This window comes from Carcharhinus amblyrhynchos, chromosome 15, assembly GCF_965287045.1.
Source record: "Carcharhinus amblyrhynchos chromosome 15, sCarAmb.v2.hapA, whole genome shotgun sequence".
NCBI lineage: Eukaryota > Metazoa > Chordata > Chondrichthyes > Carcharhiniformes > Carcharhinidae > Carcharhinus > Carcharhinus amblyrhynchos.
Window position 1 is genome coordinate 75,603,666 of NC_137338.1, and position 22,693 is coordinate 75,626,358.

Below are 22,693 nucleotides of genomic sequence, written 5' to 3' on the forward strand. Positions count from 1 at the left end.
GACAGCTTGATCAAGGAAGAGAATTGAGACAGTTTAAATTGCAATTAAAACCAAAGACAGCGAAAGGTAATTGCAGCAAAAAGGGAAAAAGAGAGCGCATCTGGACTTTAGGAGCAGAAAAGCAAACTTCTTGAAATGGTAGGAGTGCAAAAGAGTAAAACTGAACAGTACCAGCAAAAAAAAAGGCAGATTATATTGAATTGCTTCATAAATCAAGGTTTGGTTTTCAACATCAATTTCAAGCTGAGAGATTGGAGAAGGAAGAAATCCTCAGGTGATCAAGGCAAAGGAGATCTCAGTGGAGATAGTAAGGATAGTTTACGTCAGGTTAAAAAAGAAACACGGTGGTAGAGAAATAAGAAACTTTAGATATTTTCATTATATTTAAGTTGGACACATCAAATTGCAGTGTTGGTGGCTTAAGAAAAGTACCGAGAAAAGACAGATGAAAAGCCTGTTAAATTCAAAAGGAAAACATGGTTGAAGCTTAAGAGGTGCAGAAGAATGTACCAGCTGTCCACAAGTTATTTGATAAGCAAATGCCAGATTTTAATGCTTTTATTGTGTGGGTAAGGTTACTTATGTGTACCAGGAGGAGTAGGTAAAGTTAAGATCTTGAGATATAGGAACAAGTCAATCTTTAATGGTGAAAAAGGAGGATCTATGTAGTTTGAAAGGAATATTGCCAGGAAAGTTAGAAATATGTGGAAGTAATGCTTGTGTTCCATTATGTAAGGTAAAGTTGGAGATTCTGGTGAAAAATGGTGGTTGGGGCAATAGAGAAACTCTCTTTTCTAGGGATATAGTTTACCCTGAATAATGATGTAGCTGGATCACAGGTGGCAGTGATGCCTACTGTGGTTGAAAAGCAAGTGGAAAAAAAACAAACAACTTATGTGTTGAAGGAAGAATATCCTAATATGTTTCCCCACTATGTGATAACAAGATCACAAAACACAGGTTGAAGCAGGAGGAGGAGGAATCAAAAAGTAAAAGAAGGTTGAGGTTCAGTTATCAGAAACAATCTTTGACGAGATGGTTGGTAAAAAACAAGAACAGGTGGAGGATGAAGTGGATATTTTAGTTGAGGAAAACTGGCAAAAATGACAACAAAAAGATGTGGAGATAAAACTGTTATATCAGAAAGCATACACAGAAGAAAAATTTGAATGTATATGGCAGTGTTATTACATTAACAATTATCTTAATGAGGAAGTGGAGACCTTTACATATTCAGGCAGATGCAAAATGGCCAGAAGTTCAACAAGTTGTATTACCAATGGGTTATAGAAAGGAGGAGGTGTTGAGGGTAGTGCACGAGGTTTCAGTAGTAGGTAATCTACGAGCAAGGAAAACTTGAGCGAAAATACAAAATCACTTATTGGCTGGGAATGCATAAATATGTAGTAGAATTTTGTCATACATGTCAGGTAATAGGAAAACCTCAAGCAGTAATCAAGCCAGCACCCTTTAATACCCAGTCTGGCATTTGAGAAACCTTTTACGGGGGTCCAAGTAGATTTTGTGGGGGCCTGTGCCTGAAACAAAGAATGGGAAATCAATATTTGTTTACCATTATGGACATGTTTACTAGATTTTCAGATGTCATTCAATTATGTAACAATTAGGGCTAAAAGTATTGTAGAGGAATTACCTTTTTAAGAACCACATGCAGACTACCCACAGAAATCCCATGTTATGTTGAAGTTATGGACAGCTTAGAAGTAAAGCAATTTAAATCCACTGCATATCATCCAGAATTGCAGGGAGCGTTAGAACAGGGGCATCAAAATTAAGACCATGTTGAGGCCCTATAATCGGAATTATCCAGACGATTAGGAAAAGGAATGCCATTAGTACCTTTTACAATTAGGGATGCATCTAATGATGCAACAAAATTCAGTCTCTTTGAATTGATTTTTCATCATGAGGTAAGAGGATCACTAAAAGAAATTGGTGACTCAGCATTCTGAGATTACACTGTTGGACTTTTAGGAAGACGTTAATTAGGGCTGGTGAGTTGGCTAGATAATATTTAAAAGTGGCACAGCATGTGGTGAAAACAGAAGCAGATAAGAGATCAAAAATTGGTAATTTTATTAGTGGACAAAAAGTCTTAGGACTATTACCATTGTTAGGGGAGCCAATAAAAGCAAGGCCTTATCAAATCAAAAGAAAACTAAGTGAGGTGATTTATTTGATAAGAACAGCAGATAGAAGAAAGACTGTGCCATGTTAATCTGCTCAAACAGTATTTTGATAGGGAAGAAAATCAGAAGGGGGATGTGTTAGCTGTTACAACTCAAACAAATCCAGATTATTGAATTTGACATTCCACAAATTAGATTGAATAATGAGGAAATAATCCAAAATTGGGATAATTCACACAATTACCTTCCAGGGAAAAATCAAAAGGACATGAAAGAGTTACTTCAATCATTTGGAGCTATATGTGGGAACAAACTTGGAAATATTTACGTAATTGTGCATGATGTAGATAATGCTGTTCCAGTTAAGCAACACCAGTATGGACTTAATTCAAGTTAGCACAGGTTTAGAAGGAGGAGAAGTTGATGTTTGCTCAGTCTGAGAAGCAGCAACTGAAAATCTTGATCAAACACTATGAAGGGCTGGTGGATACTTACAAATCTCAGTTAATGAAGACAAGAATGGAGGCAGATGAGTGCAGTGTGAAACTGGTGAAAGCAGTTAAAGATATGCTGTGAATAAGTGAGTAGGTGTGTGGAGGCAGGTGCAAGAAAAGTTGACTGATTTGGAGCCTGTTCCTGTATTGTTGAAGTTACCTGAGCATAAACTGCAGGACTGCCAACAACAGCTCATCTATGCAAAGAAAAATGTATGTCAGTTGGCAGTCACGTGATCTCAAAATTGAGATTGATGAGCATAAGAACATAAGAAATAGGAGCAGGAGTAGGCCATCTAGCCTCTCGAGCCTGCTCCGCCATTCAGTAAGTTCATGGCTGATCTGAAGTGGCTCAGTTCCACTTTCCCGCTTTCTCCCCATAACCCTTAATCCCCTTGCCTACCAAAAACCTATCTACCCATGTCTTAAATATATTTAGCAAGGTAGCCTTCACTACTTCAACGGGCAGAGAATTCCAGAGATTCACCACCCTTTGAGTGAAGAAGTTCCTCCTCAACTCCATTCTAAACTGCCCCCCACCCCACCCCCCCCATCTTGAGGCTGTGCCCTCTAGTCCCGCTGTCCTTTGAGCGGGAAGAACCTCTCCACCTCTACCCTATCCATCCCCTTCATCATCTTATATGTCTCAATAAGATCCCCCCCATCCTCCTAAACTCCAACAAGTACAAGCCCAGTCTATTCAGCCTCTCTTCATAGTTCAACCCCCCTCAACTCCAGTATCAGCCTAGTGAACCTCCTCTGCACTCCCTCCAAGGCCAAAATATCCTTGCGCAAGTGCGGCGACCAAAACTGCACACAGTTCTCCAGCTGCAGCCTCACCAGTGCCCTGTACAGTTGCAGCAAGACCTCCCTGCTTTTATATTCAATCCCCCTCGCTATGAAGGCCAGCATCCCATTTGCCTTCCTGATCACCTGCTGCACCTGTAGGCTGGGTTTTTGCAACTCATGCACAAGGACGCCCAGGTCCCTCTGCACCGTAGCATGCTGCAGCTTTTTGCCCTTTAAATAGTAGTCCATCCTATTATTATTCCTGCCAAAGTGGATAACCTCACACTTGCCAAGCAGAGGCATTGTATAACTGCAGACAACAGAATAGGACAATGATGTGAAGTAAGACTGTTTGATGAAACTCTAACATCATTTCCAATGAACTGTTGGGACAATGAATCTACACAGCTTGCACAGAAAGACATCAATAGCTAAAAAACTATTGTCCATAGCTGATGTTTGAGTAAATTACAGTGGTTTTTGCAACAGCATGACTGCCACAATGATCACAAACTAAAATTACAACAAATTCTGACACCAAAGAAGTCAATGTGATACACAACTTAAATGGAGGTATAGAGCCAATATTTTGAATCTAGATGACCCTTTGTCAGAGCTGAACAACATTGAACCAGAAAAATATAGTTTAACTTTCACAGAGATTTTCAGAATTGGGGATTGTGTTGTTATTGAAAATCTGAAAGTGCAGGCCTAGGATGAAGGGAAAGAAGAAAATCCTAACATGAAGCTAAAAACTGAAGTCCCTGGAAAGAATTGAGCATGCCATTTTGCATCAAAAGGAGAGTTGGACTACCTGAGGAAGTAAGACTAGTTAGCAAGACGGGGACAGGGATAAGGTGACCCTTCTGGACGGTCTTGAGCACACATATGAAGTTGAGAAAGATGCAAGGGACAGGTTCTCTGTGACAGATTCTCTGTGACAGAAACTGTAAGTCGCTCAACCTTCCGGGAAAAGACTACTTCAGGATTTTGAAAAGTAAAAGAACTGGTTGGACTCAAAGGAAATTAAAAAGCAATGAGTGGATTGTGTCAATTTTCATTCAATCTAAAGTTTTACCCTCCAGATCTCATCTAGCTCTGAGGACATTACCAGAATTAATTTACAATCAAGACAACAGAGCTGGGCTTAGTCTTAGAAGCACAGCAGGATCAAAAACAGAAGGAGGCCTCCAAAAGAGGATGCCGTGTGTCGAGAAAAGCAGGGAGAGAGAAGTAATCGTAAATGCTTTATCACAATTTTGAAGAAGTAAAACATTCAATTTTGGAAAACATGTAGCTGAGAATACAGGATAGTAACTGACTTTAGCTTGGAATGTGTTACTTTGAAGAGTTGATGGACCTTTTGTTTACTTTCTTCTCTTCAGATTTTAGACTAGGTATGCAGTCATGTGAGTTTTGATTAGGTTGTTTGACAGGAAGAGTCAGGTGTTTAATGAGAGGAGTTAAGCTTGGAGGAAAAAACAGTTTCATTTTTTTTAATGAAGAGCAGTTGCTGCCTGAACCTGGTAGACAGAAGAACGTCTTTTTTTTGATCTGGCACCCTATTATAAAAAGGCCTCAAATATTTCAAAGCAGCATGTTAATAACTTTCCAAATATGATACCTGCATACAATAACAATCCCACTTGAAGACATTTTAAAAATGTAATTCATAAATGTACTTGAGCACTTGAATAGTAAATGTTTGCTTGTTATTGTATACAATTTGAGCAAACTTAGTTATAAATTTATACTGCAACAGAAATACTCATCACAAATCAAGAATGAAGATCCAGGAGAGATATGGGAGCCCCCTAAATAATAGAGTACTGTACTAAATATGTGCTGTCTTTGGATAACTGTAGAACCACTGACAATTTTAAAAAACTCAACTGTTCAACTAACCCATCATAAATGTGACACATGCTGAACTCTTAAAACACTCAAGAGGAAAATAGCATGGACAGAAATTCCCAAGAATAACAGTAATTTACAATATTCGCTTTGCAAATTGTGACACTCGCCAATCCCTCAATAGAAGACTTCAGTGTTATTTTTCACTGATCAACTCTAAATTTATCCCTAGTTTCTTGTAATGAGCAGCTAGATGAATAAACAGTACATTTTGCATCTCATTATTTCAGCTATTAAGTGAAAGGTCTGGTATTGATCAATTTAAAAAAAAATGACTCAGCAGTGCAACTGAATAACTTAAGAACTATTACAACATGGCTAAAGTTTGCTATTCTATGGAAATTTTGCCATTATCAACACTGCTACATTAACTTGTAGGTCATTCAATCTAAAAACGCTGATGATGCAACAGTACATTTGTTTTGTGTGCCCACCCCCCACCAAAAAAAAAGGAAACAGACTGTTTCTAACAGCAATGCTATTTCTCCACTGCCAACAATGTTTCATGTGTGGTAAAATCTCATTTTTCAAATGATGCTATGGTATTAGATCTAAACAAATTCCTCAAAGTTTTCACTATTCTTAATAAAGTCAGTGCAGAGCATGTATGGTCATTGATGCTAACTGTGAACTGTGTAGTTTCAAAATATATCAGGACACAAAAACAAAATTAGGCTCATAGCAGGAGCAGACCATAAATTTAAGCAATTTGCCTTCTTCCTTCCTGAAGCTTAGGCTAATGATAGTCTGCTAAACTGAAACCTTTTGAACTGACAACGATTACTGCAGAAAGACTTTTAAAACATACACAGTAGCTCCATGAATCATTAGCATTATGCTCAATTGTTCTTTCCAGGGCATACAATTTCTGAATGGCTTCCACACAGAAACAAATCTAAGTACCACAAAGTTAGTTTAAAAAAAACTCCTACAAAATAATCCTACTCTCACACGAATTTGCTTTTTTTCCATTCATAAAACCACAGCAAACAACCCAAGATTCAGATCTTGCACTATTCTTGTAAGAATAAAGACCCTGTCATGGCATTCATTTGTGTACCTGCATGTACTGTTTCTGAAATTCTGTGGGTCATTATGCAAGTAGCTACTATAACTGACCAAATATTTCAATCCTGTCATTTACAAATACAAGCATCTTAATTTTCACTTTTAAAAATAAAAGATTTGTCAAATGATTTCCCACTTGCTAAGAAAGGCCAATTATTGTTTTCCTCTCTAATTTGAAACAAAATCAAAAATTGTAAGCAGTGTAGAATAAAGACATTCGCTGGCTGACTCAAAAAAAAATCACCAAAAGAACTATGATACTTGCATTTGTACCAACAGTATTAGCAAAATCCTTAAGATACTGAACAATGAGTTAAAAGCAGAAACAAATGATAATCAGCAGGCAAGCTATTTAATATGCAGTAGCACACAAAATATTTATATTTGATATTTCAAATGTGCAAGATACATTAAAAGCATGTGAATGTTCAGCCAAGTTTTGGTTTTCTAATACAGCATCCCTCTTTTTTTCACTGCAGTAGTGGCACTACAACTGGCATCAGTGCACTGAGGTTAAGAAGGAAAAAAAGCCATGATGTCTTGAATAAAACGACTTAGATACTCGGTGACCATCTCACACATGAAAAGTGGTCATTTGGACAAAATAATTAAGATTGGAAAACAGCTTGCTGAACCCAAAAGTCAGAGCCTTCGGGAAAAAGAAGAAAATTGGCAACATAGGAGAAAAAAAACACAATACACCTGTACGGTAAAAAGGTCAATACCCCTCAAATATTCATACAATCTAATTTATATTTTCCACACTATCCTGACAGTCCTCATCAGTCTATCTTTTTGCAATTGAGAACCATGTAAAATAGGAAAACTGGATAGTACCATAAACTTCAAGACAAAAGCTTTGAACCAGCAAGACAAATTCTCCTCTTAACGAACATTAGTAAAGTTGAAAGATTGAAAGCCATAGTGGAAATGTTTTGCCCATTAAACACACTTAAATAAAATTCACAGTCAATTTGAATTAATGAGAGACACTAATTTGTTGACTTCTGATTTGACTGCCTAGCAATCTCAATTTCTATTCCTCCCAAGTGCATTTTAAAAAATATACGGCAGCATAACCTCCAAGCCAGTAGGTTTTGTCTTCTTCTCAATCATTTCAAGGTCAGCTGTAATTCATCAGTGAATCTATCATCTCAGTCCTGTTAAATGTGCTGCATGAGAAATGAAGTCATACTCTAAGTACAGGACAACCCATCTGCCACGTGCTCAGGTATTAAAGTTTTAAAACAGCATGCCTAGGTCAGGAATGACTCAATTAATGTGCCCATGTAAACTAAGGAATATCTGTTTACAATTAAGAGTTATAGAGTCATTTACAGCACAGAAGGTGGTCACTCAGCCCATCGAGATCATGCCAGCTCTCTGTGGAACAAATCAGTTACACTGGGGAGATAGGAACTATCCCCATAGACCTGAAAGTTTATTTCCTTCAAGTGAAATCGTTGATAAATCTCTGTTTCCACCATTCTTGTAATTAGAGTTCCAGGTCATTACCACGCACTGCGTAAAACGTTTTTCCTCACATTCTGCTTGTATCAAAACCAAACATCTGTCCCTCTAGCCCTTGCATCATTAGCCAATGGGAAGAATTCTTCTTTGTTCTAACTTACCTAAGCCCATTAATCTTGCATACCTCTATTAAATCTCTCCTCAATTCTCTCTGCTTCAAGGAGAACACCACCAGCTTGTCAACCTTAGCAAAAGTCTCTATCCCTGGAACTATTCTGATAAGTCTCCTCTGCACCATCTCAAAGACTCTTTATTTAAGTGTGGCAACCAGAACTGGACAAAATTGTGGCCTAACCAGAGCTTTATTAATGTTCGATATAACTGTAGAAGGATCTTTTAGACCCAGAATGCTAATTCTGTTTCTGTCCATAGATGCTGCCAGGCCTGCAGAGTTTATCCAGCATATTCTGCGTTTTTTTTTCCAAGCCTAATTTCCCCGTTTTTGTACTCAATTCTTCATTTACGAAGCTTAAGACCCAGTATTAAATTCCACCTGTCATTGTCTGACTATTCTGCTAATTTAAGTATTCCCTGTTGCTGTTAATTTCTATCATTCTCCTGTATCTTATTCCAAGTTTGGTATCACTGGCATATTTTGAAATTTCACTCTATACTCCATTTACCAAGTGATTATTGTTATAAAGGAAAAGCAGTGCTCCTAGCATGACCACTGGGGAACGCCATTCCTGATCATCCTTCAGTCTGAAAAATAATCATTTACCATGAATGCATTAACTTAATTCATTTTTTGACTTATTGCTACCATGAAGGAGTGGAATTGGGCCCTTTAACTCATCTGTCATGCTGCTTTACAATGCAGAGAATTACTACCTGGGACGTGGGCACTGCTGGCTGGGACCAGCATGCATTGCTCATCCCTAATTGCCCTTGAACTAAGTAGCTTGCTAGGCCATTTCAGAGTACATCACATTGTGGGTCTGAAGTCACATGTAGGTCAGACCAAGTAGGGACAGCAGATTCCCTTCCCTGAAGGACGCTAGTGAACCAGAGGCACCACTGCTTCCCCTTATGACAAACAGGTTGCAGTGATCTTCAGCTTCATTTTTGGATCAATGTTCAAAATTTAGGTGGATGGTTATCTTTTACTCTTTGAAGACAATACATAACCCAAATATGCTTCTGCACTGAATCACATTCCAAGTGGTGTGAAGTTTCAGCACTAAAGTGGAATTCAAATGTGAGTCACAAAAGAAAAACACCTTAAAATAAACAAATGGGTAATGATAAGTGGAAATGTCCCAGAATTGCAATGTGGATATTCCTTCACAACTGAAGGACACTGGTGATTTATGAGTGTGACTTTAATTTGTAACTATTATATTTGATTTAGGGAATACCTGGTATTAACAATAGCTATGAAACCGACTACAGGGCCTGCAGCATTTCATCAAAACAGAAAAGCATACTGTTGGCTTTTAAATCTCTTAATTAGAAATTTATAAAAAAATGTAGATACTGCAAAATGTGATTTAAAAATGAGGTCTTTCAGTGCTGAAGGGGTTAAGAATCTACTTTTCATGTTTCAAAAAAAATGTACACCACTTATTTTCTTCTTTCCCCATAGGGATGTCACTATTTCTTCATTCACCAAAAGGTACCCAAAGTATTCCCAGGTTTCTGAGAGGATCACGAATTTAAAGGAATGTACAGTAGCATCGAACAGTAAAATCTAAGCTTGAATTAGGCCCAACTTGAAATCATGGTAATACAGGAAAAGATTTCTCCAAGGTCCTAGTGCTTTCAATGTGAATTCAATGTTGTAAAAGCAATAACAAGGCCAGCTAAAATGAATCATTTGCCACAATACATATAGCAAATCTAGCAAGCAGAAATGTGTTCTGCATGCATTTCTGAAACAAAATTGTATCCAAATGTTAATCATCTAAGAATGCCTTGCATAATGTGATATTTTCTACAGCTCATGTAAATTTATAAATACACCAGTCTCCCATAACAATTTAAAAAACTAAGTAGGCATTCAACTACAATTTTCTTATATTTTTGCAATGTTATCAGGGCTGGAATGCAAAACTCGCTAAACGATTGGCCATCTCAGTTTCGAATTTATGCTCTTACCTTTTTCAAACCAATGTGAATCAGGGTTTCATCAATGAACCCTAAAAAGCAAATGGGTAGAAAGTGTTTTATCTTAGTTATAATTTATTAGAGCATAATTCAAGACACAATCAGAAAATAATTAAAACTTTATTATTTGCTGTTCTGTACAATTGAAATGCACATTAAAATCTGAATTTGGATGAAATTGTCCAATTTTTGCATGCAAGATATTCATTTAACACTCTCCCTCCCCCAATAAAATCTAGTTTTGAAGTTGCTGTGTTAGGTACTAAATTAAAAACAGCAAAACAGGTTGTGACACACAATTGGATTAGTGTGGGAGGAATACCAAAAAAAAGCATGACCACATGTCAGAGCAGTTGCAGATAATAACGCCTTACATTCTGTAAGATAAAAATCAGAATTGGATTAGCTATGGCTATCAATACAGAGGCAACCTTACAAAGTAACTGATCTTTAGTGCAAATACTATTACATTGCCCTTTTGACGCCGGGAGAAAACAACTGCTTTGAAACTACACAAATTAAATTAACCCTTTCATTATCAAATTAACAGCAGCAAAAATATGTATTGCTTTAGAAAGTTGATGTTTTTTGCACCTTTTGTTTTACGGATTTTCTAAAAATATGAAAATCGATTTTCCAATACCATATTATCAGAAGTATAGCAATACCTAAAAATGTACCACATCTGTATTCATCTTGACAAAGTAAAGCTCCATTCAAAACTATCATTTGTCTCATGCAAAATCTGTACCACCACTCAATATCTCGAGGATGCTAGATGTAAGTATACAATAATTTCAGAACCCAAGCATAAATGCTCTGAACTAATTTTTGAACTGCAAATGAACTAAAAGTAAAAAGCTCAATGGAATGTACTCTGGTTAAGAAATTACCAAAAATTAAAATAACTGAATAGGCATATAACGGCACATTTGCTGTACTACCGTGCAATGATGATAAAGTCATACTACAAGTAGTTTCCTCAATACTTAAGGAACAAAACAGGATCTTATTTTTTTCCCTAAATTCTAGCAAGCAGCACATTCACTTCATTGTTTTAATTCTATCATTGACATAATCCACATCTCTCCCTAGTAATTTTACAGTAATAAACTGGTTGTGCCAGTAAGTCAAATTTTTCCTAAGATTATTTCTCCAAACCTCAAAAACTCAGATCTTCTCATTATTTTTCTGGAAAGGAGTTGAAGATACAAGGAGGGCCACCTCATTATCTCCAGTTTTAGGCCACTGAGATTAAAAGATCTTCATGTGGGAAATTTTGAAGGAAACCTACATCTTCCATTTCAGAAGAATGTCATGACTAGATGATCCTGGGCTAATTATTAACATGCTAAATATTTGTATAATATAAAAAAAAGGCTTATATCCTCAATAGTACAAAAACATTTTACAACCACTTTTGTTTAAACACAATTATTACTTACAGTACACACTGTATGCATTTGTGCTTTTGTTAATAGAACGTTTAGCATTGCATACCCCAGAAAAATTTCACATCACCATTTCACATACGTATTGCAGGATCACTTTGATAAACGGCCTACAATCGCATCATTTAGTCATCTTGACAAGTCTCAATTTGATTCAGACTAGAGCACAAGGAAAATGAAGTAACGGCTTCTCAATATAAATATATTGCGTAGGAAAAGTTATATCCACTATTACATAACAGGCTAAAGTTTGAAACAGACATGAAATGAGAGTACAAACGTTTTACAAAAGCTTGAACATCCTTGCTGGCTATACGTTTTCAATGTTAAAACAAAAGTTTGTTTCTAAACTGTACAATTACTAAAATATGTATCTCAAACGTTTGCCCTGCAAGCAATTGCCATTATTTCTTGCGATTCTTATTTTAGTAGTGCTCAAAAAATACGAAAAAACGAAACGCAACATAAGAATATAACTGGTTACGTTCAAATATTGATTGCACTAGTGTATCAGTTTTTCTTTGTTTTAAAGTTACTTTTTTGAAAGGCTCTTTTATTTTTGCCATCAATAGATGAAAACAAGTTCTGCAATCTTTAGAAAAGCCCGTGCGCTAATAAACGTCAAACATGCAGAAACAGGGGCTAGGGAGTCAGCAAACTGAACAGTGTTTTACAACTTCATAGTCTCATCATTTCGAGAGGTTTAACAAAAAACATTTCAATTCGTGGTCTCGACCTACTAGATAAAAGAATACATTTAGAATGTGTGGTCTCACCAACTATCCTGTAACAAGTGCAATTCCAATTTGGGATTGCTCAAGCGTTAAAACGCAGTGTATTTTACTAGGTCTAAACCATCCCAAATAGATGAATTATATTGACATTCGCTCACCAAATATATGAATACTGTAAATATATTCAACAAATAATTGTCCGGAAAACATTTTACCCATGCACAATGTTGGAATGACACCTATTTCATTCACTCGGGGCAACATTTTAAAAACCCGAGTGTAACTGACATATAATTTATGGTGCACACCCACGTCTTTTAGCAGAACATCGTACCCATTGTTAGATGTAAAAATCAGGGTTTTCCTTCGAGTCCCAGACATTACTCAACTGTGGGAAATAATACAAAATAGTGCATCGCATTTCCGTGCGATTAGCATACAACATTAAAGCTAAATTTGCGCAGTTTTAGATAAGACTGAGGCATCAGTTTTCAGTATCTGTCTTCTATATTTTCACGACTTGCATTTTCCCCTTAAACCTACCCTAATCCATCTCAGACATCAGCCAATAACGGTTTTTTTTTTGAGATTCAAAGATTTCATACGTACACATACTCATTTGCGCCCACGCCAGCGAGGGAGAAAAGTTTAATCAAATACCGTTATTCCCGCAATCTAAAAAGTCAATAGTATGAAATTATTTCCGAAGACATAAAAACTCCAATTCTGGCCATTAAAAATATCTACCAATATAATTACGATAAATTAAAATGGGGGGAGGGGAAGGGAGAAAAGGACAAATATCTACAATTTGTTCATGGAGACGATTGTGTAACGTGGGGACGGGGGTGAATATTTTAGATGAGGCCATGGTACTGACATTTACAGTAATACCGAAAATAAATGAGTTGATTTGGACAGGTATCTCGGATCGTGAACTGCCCCCACACTCAGAAACTCGCACTGCGGAGACCGATGAAAGCCACAGGATAGCGCAAAACGTAGTTTCATTTCTTTTTTGAAACAAGTGGCTCTGGAGAATTCGATCCATACAGAAGGGAGGGAGGTGAGGGAAAGAAAAAAAAGCCGAAAGTTGTGGGCTAGAGTGAATGGAGCCTTGCAGCAACGCCAATGATCATCGTACTGTACTTACTGTAACCGGGTGGGTGGGAAAGTCAGCTCCAGACCCGCCGTCTCAAACACCATTCAAATAAATTAGCATAACACATCACCCCAATCACTACTTATTTACAAAAAAAAATAGGGTCGACAGTCTCGAACTTGAGTTAATTTTTAAAAACAAGTCTTAACAGAAGGAGTAGAGCGTTTCCAAGTGAAACGATAGTTTGGTTAGGGAGGGAAGCTAGACCACATTACATCAAGTGCCAGTCAGGACAAGTTCGCGATCTCTTCGCACTTGTCACTCAATTAAAAAAACCCTTTCCCCACCATTAGCGATTTTTGTGTGTGTGCGCGCATCTATCTCCCTCCTTGCCCCATCATCGCTTTGTCAATTTTTAAATCTTGCTTTAATTACAACTCCCCGATCTTTCCTTACGACAAGACACCCATGCAACATTCAAAAAGGTTCACTTGTTTGAACCACCGCCTCCTCCCCTCCCACAAGGACTAAATTAAAAACACAATTTAACGGGGGGGGGGGGGGAGGTTGCAATCTCATCCCGCTCAAAATTATTCAAAAACTTTTATTAAAAATAAGTGACAGGAAAAGAAAAATAAAATGGGACAAACCTGCTTGCTCCGTACTGAGCGACGGATCTGCGGCTGTCTTTCATCCTTCTGCTCCTCTTGGATTTTTTTTTGGAGGGGGGGGGTAAGTTGTTGGTTGAGAGAGAGGGAGGTCACCCTGTATCCGAGCTGCATTACTTGTGTGTGAACCAACTTCTGTCGTTGGGTTGACTTCAACCCTAACGTCTCCTTCCCTTTCCTCTGTCTGTCCCGCCTCACATTCTCTCTCTTCAACCCTGACCACTGCTGTCTTCTCTCTCTCTCTCTCTCTCTCCCTCCCTCTCCATCCTGTCTGTTGTGCTGCTGCCGCCGCTGCTGTGTTTTTTTTGCTCCAGTCGAAAATGGCGCCGAAAGCCGAGACTCGACTCAAATTCGTTAGTGGTGGGCCGCACGGCATGCTGGGTAACAGCAGCTCCTCGCGCTGACAGTTTGAAATTGGGCTCCAACGGCAGCGGCGCGAGCCGCCGCCACCCGGCCAACGGCTGCTCACATCAAACATCCAGCCCAGCCCCCCCCTCCCCTCTCACTGCACTCACACCATCACACGGAATAATGATTCGGCAGCAAATGTGTCCATTTTTCATGCTGAATTAACTTAACTGGCCCACGACTTTGCAGGTCGGTTGGTTTTTATTTTGGGGGCGGGGGGGGCGAGGTTGATTTTAATGTTAACGCTTCGTTTATACAGAATATTTACAAGGACGCGGCTCTAACAGTTCACTACTCTTAGACTGGCATTTAGGGATTAGGCGATTTAAAACAGAATATCGATTGACTGTTTACTCTCACATGACCGCCCTTCAGTTGAAGAGGGTCTTGTCAAACTTTTCAGTGTGCAGTGTCTCATTCTGGAAGGATCTCGAAGCTTGCATACGGCTTCAGTGGTGGCTTCGTGAGCATAATTTGTGGGTACCGCTCAACAACCTTACCTAAAAATCCGAGTTTGTTTTGGTAGGGGAACGTTTGTACATTTTCCCCGTGTCTGCATAGATTTCCTCCGGGTGCTCCGGTTTCCTCCTACAGTCCAAAGGTGTGCGGGTTAGGTTGATTGGCCATGTTAAATTGCCCCTTAGTGTCAGGGGATTAGCAGGGTAAATTTGTGGGGTTAGGGTGGGATTGTTGTTGCTGCAGGCTCGATGGACTGAATGGCCTCCTCACTGTGGGATTCTATGATCATAGTTACGTAAAATTATCGGGGCTTCCTAAAATGATTAAAGAGGCTTGCAAGATCTATCAACTAGGATCATCATCTCTGATACCCTTAACCTTAAAACCAGCCATTGAACTTATGAATATCCAGCTCTCAGTATCAATGTGACGCAGTCCCAAGTGATCAAACGTAAAATCTGTGAGAACCCATTACACTTTCAGATATATGTGGTCACCTTCTGAAAACAAAAATAAGACTGCAAATCTTAAAATGTTGATAATTTCAAAATGGCTGCCAAGATGTGGGTTATTTTATTGCCAGTCTGCCACAAACCAGAAGAAGTTACCTCAATTTATTTATTTGTGTCACAAGTAGACTTACATTAATACTGTAATGAAGTTACAGTGAAAATTCCCCCAGTCACCACACTCAGGCACCTGTTAAGTTGCACTGAGGGAGAATTTAGCATAACCAATGTACCTAACTAGCACATCTTTGGACTGTGGGAGGAAACCGGAGCACCCAAAGGAAACCCACACAGACACGGGAAAACATGCAGACTTCACACAGTGACCTGAACTAGGAATCGAACCTGGATCCCTGGTGCTGAGAAGTAGCAGTACTAACCACTGTGCCACCATGCCGCCTGTCAATAGTATCAACAGGCCAGATTGTTGAAATCTTTTGAGCAGAGGCCAGAACTTCTCATTATTGTTCGCGCTAATTTTTGTAAACTCTTTCCTTGCACACTCCAGGCTAGATAAGTGTTTCCATCGATTTATGTCTATCTCAGATTGCGGGTACTATTGAATCTTGGTGTTCCAATTAGGATTTATCCAACAAGCAGACAACAGGTCTAAAGATTATCCTCTTTGCAACCTCTACATTTATCAAATTCAAAAAAAGAAACTGGAGTTTAAGAAACAAACAAATAAGATTAGATTGCCTGAGATTAGAGCCTATGCCAATACAGTACTCAAGTTTTGTGTGGTCCATATGCTGCAGTTTGGACAACTATCCCTTAAGCAGGCTGCTACAGCTCTATCTAGAGAGTTTGTGATTAACCATCAACTAAATGAAGAATTTAGTGTTGATTTAAACCACTTCCACCCCACCTTCCCAGCAATTTGAATGGCATCTTAATCTCAGTTATGGAGCTCAAATGTTGATGCAATGATTACAAATCTATTTTTTTTCCTCATTTGATACTTTGCTTTTTTTTTATAAATTGTCCACACCCAAAATATTTAGTCATCATCTGAGAGAGATCTTTTGTTAGAGGGCACAAAACTAAGTGTTCACTATTGATACCTCTCCCAATTTAGATTGAAAGTTAAGATATTATTTCAGTGGGAACAGGAAATAAAGTGCTTCAAGTTGGCCCGTTCCTGCCCAGTTATTGGTGATCATGTTATGATCTGTGTATTGGCACATGGCCTAAGAGCAAGCCCTTTTCTCTTCCAATCAGGTAATTGCTTGTTGCAAAAGGAATCTAAGAAGGTTTTATATTATTTTCAAACTTTGAGAAGCCAAGCAAACTTTCATGTAGAAGTTTAGAAAACTGATAATATTCCAGATCTTGATAAAGCAAGGAAAACTGGCTAGAAAAGCAGCAAGACAGACAACGATCCTAGGAGCTCAAATGGCTGCATTTTGCCACTCTACTACATTTGTTGTCATCTCAAGACACACATAATTGGATCAATTGTCTCAATTGGGTCTGAGGATGAATACTGGATTAAATTTATGTGCAAACAGTTTTACTTTGGAGGTGGGTGTTATTGGAAGGGCCTCCTTTTCAAAGTTTGATTTGTATCTGGTTGGTGATTGTGGTTTAACAATCATGACAAAAATGCCCTCACAACTGATTGCTGTTTGCACTTATCAAATCATTTTTAAAAAATCTTGAAACAAATGAGCCTGGTCAGTGAAGTATAATCAGTATAGTAAGATAAGAGTTTTATCTTTTCTAACTGACAAAATGCATTAAAATTACAATATGGTAAGTGGGAGTTTTAATAGGTGTTCAAAATTATGAGGGGTCTAGACTGAATAAATAGAGAGAGAACGTTCCCATGGAAAGTAGGGTCAAAAACTAGAGGACACTGATTTAAAGTGATCAGCAAAAGGACAAATGGCAATTTGAGGTAAAATATATATATTTTAAACACATAGCAAATGCTTAGATCTGGAATGCACTGCTTGTGTGGTGGAGGCAGTTTCAATTGTGGGTTTCAAAATGGAATTGGATAAACACCCAAGACCCAAAAAGGGAAAAGATTGGTATTGCTATAGGAATCGGATGTGGGAGTGGGACTAAGTTGCTGTTGCATTGAATTACATGGACATGATGACCCAGTGGCCACCTTCTGTGCTGTAACCAATTCTATGAATTCCTTAGAGAATAGTGTTAAATAGTGGAAGCATTCACATGCTAATTAACAGCATGTCAGATTGCCATATGAAGCACCTTGATTGACTATAATCATTTTTATACCAACAGTCAATGGTTAATCCTATACCACAGACGGTTTTATAGGTTGTGCAATCTTTACAATTCTGACAGGGGCATCTAAGTTGATACCCATTAGAAATAATTATCCTGGTGGATGTTAAACACAGAATGCCACTTGTCAGGACAGTCTGCAGCAGGTTCAAATGCTGAACCAATGTAAATGTTATCATCAAATCAGAAGCCTGCTGTTAAGTGGTAAATTCCATATAAAAATATGATTAATTGATTATTAAAATTGACTTATTCGACTCTTCATCTCAGTGAAAATATCAAGAGATTCTACTTTTCAGGAAAAGATGGGAGAGGAACTAAAGGAGGAGAGTATTCACTAGTGACACAATGGTGCTGGGAATTGGAGATCAAGGACAATCTATTTGGGTCGAGATAAGCAACAACAGAGGTACCATTATACAACTGCCTGTATTCCATAGGTCACCAATTATTTTGAGTTAAACAATTAAACAAAATTGAATAAACTGAGGGACAAACTAAAAAGGGGTAGCCCCTTAAGGGGGATATTTATAATATTATTTTTTCACATAACAAATCACAAATATGTTGATAATAGAGTAAAGGGCACAAAGGAGGAAGAATTTATGGAGTGCATTCAGGAATATTTTATTATATTTCCCTGAAACAAATCATAAATGAAACTTAAAACATTGAGAGTGGTGCCCAACAGGCATGGAAAGTCTTGATGGTTCCTGTGGACACCACATGCCCCCTCTCCAGAGCCATGCAGCCCATCTGCAGTGGAGGGGCAGGCAGTCAGGTTGAACAACCTCCTTGATTGCCTGCTGCCTGGACTTATTGATGGCAAGTTTGGCCAGGTCTAGGAGTAGGTTCACGAGCAGGTCCTCCACCTTCTCTGCTCCTCTCCACACCTGGTGCCCTTAGATCAGGAAGGAGTGTGAAGCTGAAGTGCAAACAAAACTTAATAAGCCACCAAGTTGGAAAGAAATAGAGGTGCAAATTTGCAGGGGAAGTTACAGCAGCAGAACCTCTAGATATAGACTGTGTTGGTAATAAAGTAAAGGGCACAAAGGAGGAAGAATTTATGGAGTGCACTCAGGAATATTTTATTAAATTTTCAGACCAATGAGAAAGGAGGCATTGCTGAAGTTGGTTTTGGGAAATGAGGTCAGTCAAGGCATTGGGGAAATATTTAGGGAACAGTGATCACAGTATCACAAGGTGTAGATTAGCCATTGCAAAAGGACAATGGGCAAAATACTTATTGCAAGAAGGCCAATTTCAGCAGGATGAGGTCCAGATAAACTGGAATCCAAGATTGTTTTCTTACAGTTCTGCCAGCCAATGGGCTGCCTTTAAAATGAACTTGGTTCAGATAGGATCAAGACACATTCTCACAAGAGGAAAAGTATGGCAGCTGAAACCAGAGTTCCCTGGATAACAAAAGAGAGATAGTGAGATGGTGGAGAGTAAGGGAGTCAGTTTGACAATACAAGTGCGAACTAGGCACTTGAAATTTGAGGGGGCAAATGAAGCTAAGAGTGGCAGGAGGCAAAGAGAGAATAAGAAAAGATACTGGCAGCTGACATGAAAAGGGAATTGAAAAGTCTTTTATAGGCACATAAATAGTGAAAGGATAGTAAGAAGAGAGGTGGGACATCATGAAAGGTCTAGACAGACTAGATACAGAGAAACTGTTCTGATTAGCTAATTTTTTTATCCTTCTGCCAATGTTGATTTAAGACAGTTAGCAAAAGAATGAATAACAAAGAGAAACCTTCCTTTATTATGCAGTGAGTGGTTAGAATCTGGAATTCATTTTAAGTGTGGTGGAAGCAGATTCAATTGTTGCTTTGAAAGGGGAATAAGCACCTGAAGAGAAAGCGGAGGGTTACATGGAAAGGACAGGGGAGTGGGAGTAGCAGAGTTGCTCAATCAGATAGCAGGCATGGATATGATCAGCTGAGTAGCCACTTTGTGCCAGAACCATTCTATGATTCTAGGTTATTAAAACTAGTCAATAGCAACCTGTACTTAGTGCCATTAACATTAGTAAAACATCTGAAATTGCTGTGAAGCATCACTGATAAAAATTTGACAGAGCCACATAAAGAAATATTAGGGCCAGTGATCAAAACCTTGGTTAAAGGTAGGTTTAAGGAGCATCTTATAAAGTCAGTTTGCGGGATTCCACGGCCTTGCCAGCTGAAAACATTTCTGACGATTAGGGATCACATATATCCTAGAGTTTTGTAGGGTTCAAGGTTATTACACAGAGATAATAGAATCCTCACAATGCAGAAGGAGGCCATTCACAACAGATTAAACCTGCACCAACTCTCCAACAGAGCATCTTACCCAGGCCTACCTCGCTCATTTACCCTACCAAATTTCCTTAACTTACATATCTTGGGACACCAACGAGCAATTTAGCACGGCCAATCCATCTAACCTGCACTGTGGGAGAAAACCCAAGCACCTGGAAGAATATGCAAACTCCACACAGTCACCCAAGGCCAGAATTGAATCTGGGTCCCTGGTGCTATGAGACAGCAGTGTTCACTGTGCCACCATGGCAATCTGACATGGAGAGTGAGAAAAGGGGATGGAGTCAAATATTAGAATTTTAATAGAGGCATTACTTAAGTGGGAGCCGATGTACATCAATGGGTATGGAGGAGGAGCGGGTGACAATGAGTTAACAGGACTTGATTTTGATTTGATTTATTATTGTCACATGTATTAGCATACAGTGAAAAGTATTGTTTCTGGCATGCTATACAAACAAAACATACCATTCATAAAGGAAACAAGAGTGCAGAATGTAGTTACAGTCATAGCTAGGGAATAGAGAAAGATCAACTTAAGCTCTCTAACAATGCTTTAATGCATTAAGAGTTAGAATGAAGTTCTAGAAGCATAGAACGAGTGTAAAAGATAGAATTAGAAGGTATGCTGGGCACAGCTTGCAAGAAGTTGCCTTGCTCTGGTGCCATCTTGGATGATGATGTCTCCTTAAAACAGATAAGGACCTCAGATTGTAGTAAAGAGAGGTTGAAGATGTCTGCGAATATCTCTGCCAGCTGATCTGCGCAGGATTTGAGTGCTCATCCGGGCACCCTGTCTGGGTAGTCGCTTTCCATGGGCTCACCTTCACAAAAGCTGCTCTGACATCTGCAATGGTGACCCCAGATACTGGTTCATCAAGGGTGGAAGGCATATTCTCGCTGACCTCTTGCTCAAAATGGGCATAGAATGCATTGAGCTTGTCAGGGAGGGGTGCATTGGAGCCAGTGATTTTACATGTCTTCATCTTGTAGGCTGTTATGTCTTGCAGACCTTGCCATAGTTGCTGGAGGTCTTTGTGGCTAGCTTGGTCTGGTATGATCTTTTGGCATCTTTGATGGATCATCTTAGATCGTATCTGATTTTCTTGTATAGGTCAGGGTCGCCTGACTTATACACCTCAGACCTAGACTTCAGCAAGCAGTGGATATTTCTGTTCCTCCATGGTTTCTGGTTGGAGAACGTGAGGATTTGCTTCTTTGGCACACAGTCTTTTACACACTTAATGAAGTCAGTTACTGTGGTGGTGTATTATTCAGGCTGGTCGCAGAGTTCTTAAATACTGACCAGTCCACTGACTCCAGCATCCCCACAGGAGATTGATGGGAATTAGAATGTGTGCAACAGAATTTCGAATGACAAGATTACAGAGATAGTATTCTTTGCCAGGCTGCCAAACTCTATCTAGAAGTAGCAAAAAAGGTATGTATGAGAGTTTTGTAGCAGATGAGTTGGAAATGGGAGGATGCAACTTGTTCATTTAGCAGTTTAGAGGTGGTACAAAAAAAAACTCCTTTTGGAATGCTTCGAAATTTCAGGTTTTACAATGAAAGAAATCAGATGAGCAGAGAATGTGTGTTAAACGAAACAAGTCAGCAAGAATAAAATACCATCTATCCAGCTTGTATTAACTTCTAAAAGTATTAAACTTAATTTCTTGTGCTAGCCACATAGTACTATTGTGCACTGGGCTAAGTGAATGTTCAGCAATTAATGGGGGATGAGTGGAAGTGTGAACACACTCACTATGGAAAATAATTGAAGTTCCAAAGTATGTTGTAAAAATGTTTCAAACAGTATTAAATAAAGTCTTCAACTTTCAGTCTTTTACAATAGTTTTTAATATTTTATGCATTGAGTTAAGGGATTGAGTTTTAAGGATTCACAAGAAAAACATTATTTGCCTTGAAAGGAAGCAAATGAAAAGAGCTCATATGGAACCATATAAAAACTAAAAAAAAGGCAAATCAGGCACACTGTTAAAGGTAAACCATAACTTCAAGTTAAGGAAAGAAAAGCAAATTAATGACAAAATAAAGATATATTTTCTCATGACAAGCATAATTAATACCCGGATGTTCACAGTGGGATAGTGGAGGCAAAAATGTAATTGTCCTAGAATCTGATGAGACCATAGTAGATTTCTGTAGACCTGGATGGGCTATTAGACCTCCCTTATCTCTATATGTTTTTGTGATGTTGTACTTTATTTTCAAAGAAGGGACAGACAGAAGGAGTGAATTTAAATGTTAAGTGAGAATGGAACAGCTTTGACTCACTGCACAATTAGAAGTCTCACAACATCAGGTTAAAAGTCCAACAGGTTTATTTGATAGCACGAGTTTTCAGAGCACTGCCCTTCATCAGGTGAAGGGGCACCTGATAAGGGGCAGTGCTCTGAAAGCTTGTGCTACCAAATAAACATGTTGGACTTTAACTTGGTGTTGAGAGACTTCTAACTGCGCGTACCCCAGTTCAATGCTGGCATCTCCACACCTTGACTCACTGCAACCTATGCAAGTTGATATATATTTAAACTACCACATATTAAAGTTAAAGACTTTGTTGTGATTGAATATGTTCATTATAATGAAACATTTTTGAAAGCCAAACCTATACCATGGATTAATCTCATCAAGGTTTGGACAACTTTAACTCCTTATAGAATCAGTGGCACAGAGACAGGCCTTTGGTCCGAACTGGTCCATGCTAACAAATGCCCAT

General features: G+C 38.5%; 1 long non-coding RNA gene across 3 annotated transcripts in view; it reads right to left on the minus strand.

The window, feature by feature from the left end:
• LOC145353463 (uncharacterized) overlaps positions 1 to 22,693 on the minus strand; it is an 80,032-nt gene that overhangs the window by 52,106 nt on the left and 5,233 nt on the right. The window contains exons 1-2 of one of the 3 annotated variants that reach the window (XR_013888706.1): positions 13,989 to 14,234; positions 10,043 to 10,083 (exon numbers count right to left, since the gene is read on the minus strand). The exons of 1 other annotated variant lie outside the window; for it this stretch is intronic. This is a non-coding gene — a long non-coding RNA (uncharacterized LOC145353463). Of the gene's footprint in view, positions 1 to 10,042; positions 10,084 to 13,988; positions 14,235 to 22,693 lie in introns of those variants that run through there. One more of the 3 variants, XR_013888704.1, reaches the window with a different exon arrangement.